Raw genomic sequence first — 7,017 nt, 5'->3', positions numbered from 1 at the left:
TGGCCATATTGAGGGAAAAATAGAAAAGTTCTGGTTCTTGGAAGAAGGGAAGCAAAAAACGGAAACCCGAGATGATGAATGTGTTTATAGTGTGAGTCCTCGCTGGTCTTACTCCTCAGTAAGAATTAGGTCCAAATAAAAATTGGCAGCGGTGGGATTCGAACCCACGCCTCCAGAGAGACTGGAGCCTAAATCCAGCGCCTTAGACCGCTCGGCCATGCTACCTTAAGAGGATGTTAGACTTTTCATTCAACCAGAATGTTGCTAATGATGTAAGAGGCAGAAAACAATTTGTATCCAATTAGACAAAAGGAGAAACATTATTATACATGAGCAACATGGTTATCGGGGATATGTGTGTGCACAGAGTCTGACTGCTCCCTTTCCTATTTAGCTGTCCGAATCTCCTTTCTTCCACCTGTAATGAGCGTCCCCTGGTCCGTAGTACTGTACTTGGAAGGAATAAGTCCTGTGCCGTCCTCTCTATTGACCACACATATATTTATACATGTAAGGGTGGTTTCACATTAGCGCTTTTTAAGTGCACGCACGGCCGGGGGTAGCTCCGCCCCCGAGCCGTCTCTCTGCCCGGCGTGCCCGCCCCTTGCTTGTAGCGCCGCCTCCTAGCGCACAGCGGCGCCTGCGATCGGCGCACCCTATCTTTAGCATAGGGTGCGCAGATCGTGCGCAGGCCGTGCGCTAGTTGCGCTTTGACCTGCGCTGCGCACTTTTGACGGTGCGCCGTTCGCGCCAAAATCAAACTTTTTGGATTTTGGCGCGCACGGCGCACCGTCAAAAGTGCGCAGCGCAGGTCAAAGCGCAACTAGCGCACGGCCTGCGCACGATCTGCGCACCCTATGCTAAAGATAGGGTGCGCCAATCGCAGGCGCCGCTGTGCGCTAGGAGGCGGCACTACAAGCAAGGGGCGGGCGCGCCAGGCAGAGAGCCGGCTCGGGGGCGGAGCTACCCCCGGCCGTGCGTGCGCTTAAAAAGCGCTAATGTGAAACCACCCTAAATGAGATCTGCTCTGAGGTCTTTTTCTTAGCTTAACAAGCCCATTTGTTCAATTGTTGAACTTTTTTTTACAGCACCTTCCCTTTAACACCTTAAGAACCAAACCACTTTGTAGTTTAATGACCGAGGCTCATATTTTAAATCTGAGCATTATCACTTTATGAGGTCATAATTCTGTAAAACTTCAGTGGATCCCAGTGATCATAGAATCATAGAATGGTAGAGTTGGAAGGGACCTCCTGGGCCATCTGGTCCAACGCTCTGCTTAAAGCAGGATTCACTAAATCATCCCAGACAAATGTCTGTCCAGCCTCTGTTTGAAGACTTCTATTGAAGGAGAACTCACCACCTCTTGTGGAAGCCTGTTCAACTCATTGATCACTGTAACTGTCAAGAAATGTTTTCTAATATCTAATCTGTGTCTCCTCCCATTCAGTTTCATCCCATTGCTTCTAGTCTTTCCTTGTGCAAATGAGAATAAAGTTGATCCTTCTACAATGTGACAGCCCTTGAGATATTTGTTGACAGCTATTAAGTCTCCTCTCAGTCTTCTCTTTTGCAAGCTAAACATTCCCAAATCCTGCAACCTTTCCTCATAAGACAGGGTTTGCAGACCGGTCACCATTCTGGTCGCTCTTTTCTGAACTTGCTCCAGTTTGTTGATGTCTTTTTTTAAATGTGGCGCCCAAAACTGGACACAGTATTCCAGATGAGATCTGACCCAAGAGGAGTAGAGGGGATAATGACTTCACGTGATCTAGACTGTATGCTTCTGTTAATACATCCCATTTGTATTTCCCTTTTTTGCTGCTGCATCACACTGTAGACTCATATTCAGTCTGTGATCTATTAGTATACCCAAGTATTTTTCACATGTGCTGTTGCTTAGGCCTATTCCTCCCATTCTGTATATGCTTTTTCATTTTTATTGCCCAGATGTACTACTTTGCATTTTTCCCTGTAAAAAACCATTCTGTTAGTTGCTGCCCACTGCTCCAATTTATTTATATCTTTTTGAATCCTCTCTCTCTCTTCTCTAGTATTAGCTATCCCTCCTAGCTTTGTGTCATCAGCAAATTTAATCAGTTTACCCTCAATTCCTTCATTTAAATCGTTGATAAAGATGTTGAACAATACAGGGTCCAGGACAGAGCCCTGTGGTACCCCACTTGAGACATTCTTCCAGCTGGATGTGCAGTCATTTATGACCACTCTTTTGGTCAGATCACTAAGCCAGTTATGAATCCACAGTTACCTTGTCCATTCCATATTTCTGATTCTGAGATTGTTTTCTCATGACATATTGCACTTTATAATAGTGGTAAAATTTGTTCAATAAGACTTGCATTTATTTGTGAAAATATAAAAAAATTACAAAAATTGACAAGACCATTTTTTTAGGGACACCTTCACATTTGAAGTGACTTTGAGGGGTCTATATGACAGAATATACCAAAAAGGGACACCATTCTAAAAACCACACCCCTAGAGGTGTTGAAAACCACATTCAAGAAGTTTACTAATGCTTCAGATGCTTCACAGTAATTAATGCAATGAGGAAGGAAAAAATGAACATTTTCCAGTTATTCACAAAAATGTTACCTATTACAATTTTTTTATTTTCATGAGGGTAAACTACTCTTTGGATGCACAGCAGGGCTCAGAAGGGAAGGAGCGCTGTTTGACTTTTTGAATGTAAAATTGGCTGGAACATGGATGCTATTTGGAGAGCACAAAACCATTGAAACCCCTCACAAGTGACTTCATTTTGGAACCCTCAAGGAATGTATCTAGATGTGTGGTGGGCATCTGTTTTGACAAGTGATTAAAAGGCTCGGATATGGTTTTAAAGAAGGCGATTAATTTTATTACAATAATTAAATGATTACAGAAAACAGGAAATAGTATGATATTGCATACACTTTTGCATAATATAAATCACAAAGGTAAAGTACTTACATTGTAAACTACATAAGCAAAAAGCAAATCTTCTCCAGGAATAGCGACATCATCTGTCTAGAAACATCAACCATGAGGAGCAAATAGGGAAGACAGAGACATTCCAGGGATATCCACACAGCAGACCCACATGGGCTCCCCTCCAGTCTGCAGGTTAACAGGCTTCTGTCTTAGGTGCAGTCTTTCCCAGCTTATGTATTGTTTAGGAAAGACAATGCCTGCGTAAACAAGTGTTACACAAACTCTAACAAATTCTATTTGTCCAGTATAGTATCCCTCTTCGATGTGGCCAGCTCTACAGATGTGAACCTACCCCAGACAAATACATCACCTGATATAACATGCCAAAAACTCTTCTAGTACCGGATATTCTACCATAATATAAACATGATATTTCTCAAGAAACATTAATAGTGAAACTATGCAGTAATTGGATGCACCATATAAACATATGCTTTCCCACTGAAGAATATAAACATACACTGTTCTCACCAAACAGTGATGAAAGAACTATGTGATAATTTTATACTTACAGTCATATGTAAAAGTTTGGGCACCCCTATTAATGTTAACCTTTTTTCTTTATAACAATTTTGGTTTTTGCAACAGCTATTTCAGTTTCATATATCTAATAACTGATGGACTCAGTTATATTCCTGGATTCAAATGAGGTTTATTGTACTAACAGAAAATGTGCAATCTGCATTTAAACAAAATTTGACCGGTGCAAAAGTATGAGCACCTCAACATAAAAGTGTCATTAATATTTCGTAGATCCTCCTTTTGCAAAAATAACAGCCTCTAGTCACTTCCTGTAGCTATTAATGAGTTCCTGGATCCTGAATGAAGGTATTTGTAACCCTTCCTGTTTACAAAACAATTCCAGTTCAGTTGCGTTTGATGGTCGCCGAGCATGGACAGCCCGCTTCAAATCATCCCACAGATGTTCAATGATATTCAGGTCTGGGGACTGGGATGGCCATTCCAGAACATTGTAATTGTTCCTCTGCATGAATGCCTGAGTAGATTTGGAGCGGTGTTTTGGATCATGGTCTTGCTGAAATATCCATCCCCTGCGTAACTTCAACTTCGTCACTGATTCTTGCACATTATTGTCAAGAATCTGCTGATACTGAGTTGAATCCATGTGACCCTCAACTTTAACAAGAATCCCGGTGCCAGCATTGGCCACACAGCCCCAAAGCATGATGGAACCCCCACCAAATTTTACTGTGGGCAGCAAGTGTTTTTCTTGGAATGCTGTGTTTTTAGCCTCCATGCATAACGCCTTTTTGTATGACCAAACAGCTCAATCTTTGTTTCATCAGTCCACAGGACCTTCTTCTAAAATGCAACTGGCTTGTCCAAATGTGCTTTTGCATACCTCAGGCGACTCTGTTTGTGGCGTGCTTGCAGAAACGGCTTCTTTCGCATCACTCTCCCATACAGCTTCTCCTTGTGCAAAGTGCGCTGTATTGTTGACCGATGCACAGTGACACCATCTGCAGCAAGATGAGGCTGCAGGTCTTTGGAGGTGGTCTGTGGATTGTCCTTGACTGTTCTCACCATTCTTCTTCTCTGCCTTTCTGATATTTTTCTTGGCCTGCCACTTCTGGGTTTAACAAGAACTGTACCTGTGTTCTTCCATTTCCTTACTATGTTCCTCACAGTGGAAACTGACTGGTTAAATCTCTGAGGCAACTTTTTGTATCCTTCCCCTGAAAAGCTATGTTGAATAATCTTGGTTTTCAGATCATTTGAGTGTTGTTTTGAGGAGCCCATGATGCCACTCTTCATAGGAGAATCAAATAGGAGAACTACTTACAAGTGGCCACCTTAAATACCCTTTCTCATGATTTGATACACCTGGCTATGAAGTTCAAAGCTCAATGAGGTTACAAAACCAATTTAGTGCTTCAGGAAGTCAGTAAAAAGTAGTTAGGAGTGTTCAAATCAAGAAAATGATAAGGGTGCCCATACTTTTGCATCGGTCAAAATTTGTTTAAATGCAGATTGCACATTTTCTGTTATTACAATAAACCTCATTTGAATCCAGAAATATAACTGAGTCCATCAGTTATTAGATATATGAAACTGAAATAGCTGTTGCAAAAACCAAAATTGTTATAAAGAAAAAAGGTTAACATTAATAGGGGTGCCCAAACTTTAACATATGACTGTATAAACAGGCATGTTCTCACTAGAAACTAAGCAGCCCAGTTGTTAGGAGAATAGCAGAAAATACACAGCTAAACTTTTACTGCTTGATATCTTAAAGGCGTCTTCAAAGACAGACTATCAAAATGGATTCCCGATGGTCATTAATATCTTAGCACTACAGCACCTTGAACCCTCACAGAAGTTTATAACTTAGGGCGGTGAAAATAAAAAATTTAATTTTTCCCCAGAAAAATGTTATTTTAGTTCCAATTTTTTTTATTTTTGCAAGGGTAACAGGAGAAAATAGGCTATATAGGTTTTTGAGCAATTTCTCGTGAGTACGCCAATACCCCATATGTGGTCAAAAACTACTTTTGAGGCACAGGGCAAAGCTCAGAAGGAAAGAGGTGCCATATTGGAGTTCAGATTTTGCTGGGATGGTTTGAGAGTGCCATGTCACATTGTCAGAGCCCCGAAACTCCCTTTTTTACCTCATTTTATAAACTACACTACCCAATCAATTCATCTAGGGGTGCAGTGATTATATTGACAGCTGTGTCACAGAATTTTATACCATTGTGCTGTGGAGAAAAAATAATTACATTTTGACCACAAAAATTTTGGTTTAGCCCCAGATTTTATATTTTCATGCTTGGAAATAAGTAAAAATGGCACCAAAATGAATCACACAATTTCTGCTGGATGTAGAAATACCCCATATGTGGCTGTGCGGTACTGCTTGGCCATACGGAGAGACTCGGGAGGGACGGAGCGCGATTTGCCTATTTAAATAGCAGAATCTCCCCTCAAATGACCCCATTTTAAAAATGATACCGCTGCCAAACTTGTGGATGCTAAATGTGGTTTAGGTACACCTTGGGGCTCAGAAAAGAAGGGGGCATTTGGATTTCTTTGGTGTGTTGGGTGAGGGCATAGCGCTTTTCCAGAGCCTTTGTGCTATCAGTAAGCTGGAAGCCCCCTATATTACCACTCAGAGATGGCGGTCCTGAGTGGGGACTTGCTTATTTTTGTGGATTGAGTTGAAGCTTTTAATGGGAACATTTTACTTTACATTTGGGATCACAGTTATCCGGCACTCTACACTGAGCACTTACATGGGGGTTTCTATCTAAATCTCCAAGTGACATAATTTTTATGAAACTCCCGAGGGATCCATTCACTATAATGAGGCAGCAGAATTACTCTGGACTCTGTCTGGCCTCTGTTCATACCCATAGCAATACCATGCTCTGAGCATAGTCTAAGAATCTTTCTGTAGCTTGGTGATCTGGAGGTCATCATGATAACCCTGGGTCACAATGGAAATGATTGTGTGCCAGCGATGATGTAGAATGGGCGATGATCTTTAGGCAGAACTCCCTCCTTCTGTCTAACGAGTAAATGTTGCAATCACAGCAGTTAGGGGTTAAACAGCCAGGGGCCATGCTGGCACCATCTCAGGGCACTAGCACAGGAGCTCGGCTTTCAACAGAGCTGAGCTCCTGCTGTGATTGAGGGAGGGGAGGTGTTGAGATTTCACTTCCTGCGTGATGATGCAATCAGACTGACTGACCGATCACAGCGCTCTGAGTGCAGGGGCTGATGGCATGGGCCCACACACCTCTACCATTGCCACTCAGCTGTCACTGACAGGTGTCGATATGGTACTGTCGGTACTGTTTACATGCAGTGACAGTTTAAAATAATGATGGACATAACACGTCATGGTGCGGGAACTGACACCTGGTCATGACATGCTGAGTCCGTCATTGGTTGCAAAGGGGTTAAGAATTGGTAATCTTTATTTGGGGTGGACTTTCCTTTGGCCCCAAACTCAGCAAACACTTACTGAGCCATGCATGAGGGAAAGAATCAGTTATGTGG

The 7,017-nt window shown here is 42.2% G+C and overlaps 1 non-coding gene across 1 annotated transcript; it reads right to left on the bottom strand.

Annotated features, from left to right (window-relative positions):
* Positions 1 to 143: 143 nt before the first annotated feature.
* Positions 144 to 225, bottom strand: TRNAL-UAG (transfer RNA leucine (anticodon UAG)). Its single transcript has one exon. It is a non-coding gene; the product is annotated as a tRNA-Leu (tRNA).
* Positions 226 to 7,017: the final 6,792 nt, after the last annotated feature.

This window comes from Dendrobates tinctorius, unplaced genomic scaffold (assembly GCF_039654945.1).
Source record: "Dendrobates tinctorius isolate UK_male_01 unplaced genomic scaffold, ASM3965494v1 ptg000151l, whole genome shotgun sequence".
Classification (NCBI taxonomy): Eukaryota; Metazoa; Chordata; class Amphibia; order Anura; family Dendrobatidae; genus Dendrobates; species Dendrobates tinctorius.
This window is presented reverse-complemented; position numbering and strand designations above follow the sequence as displayed.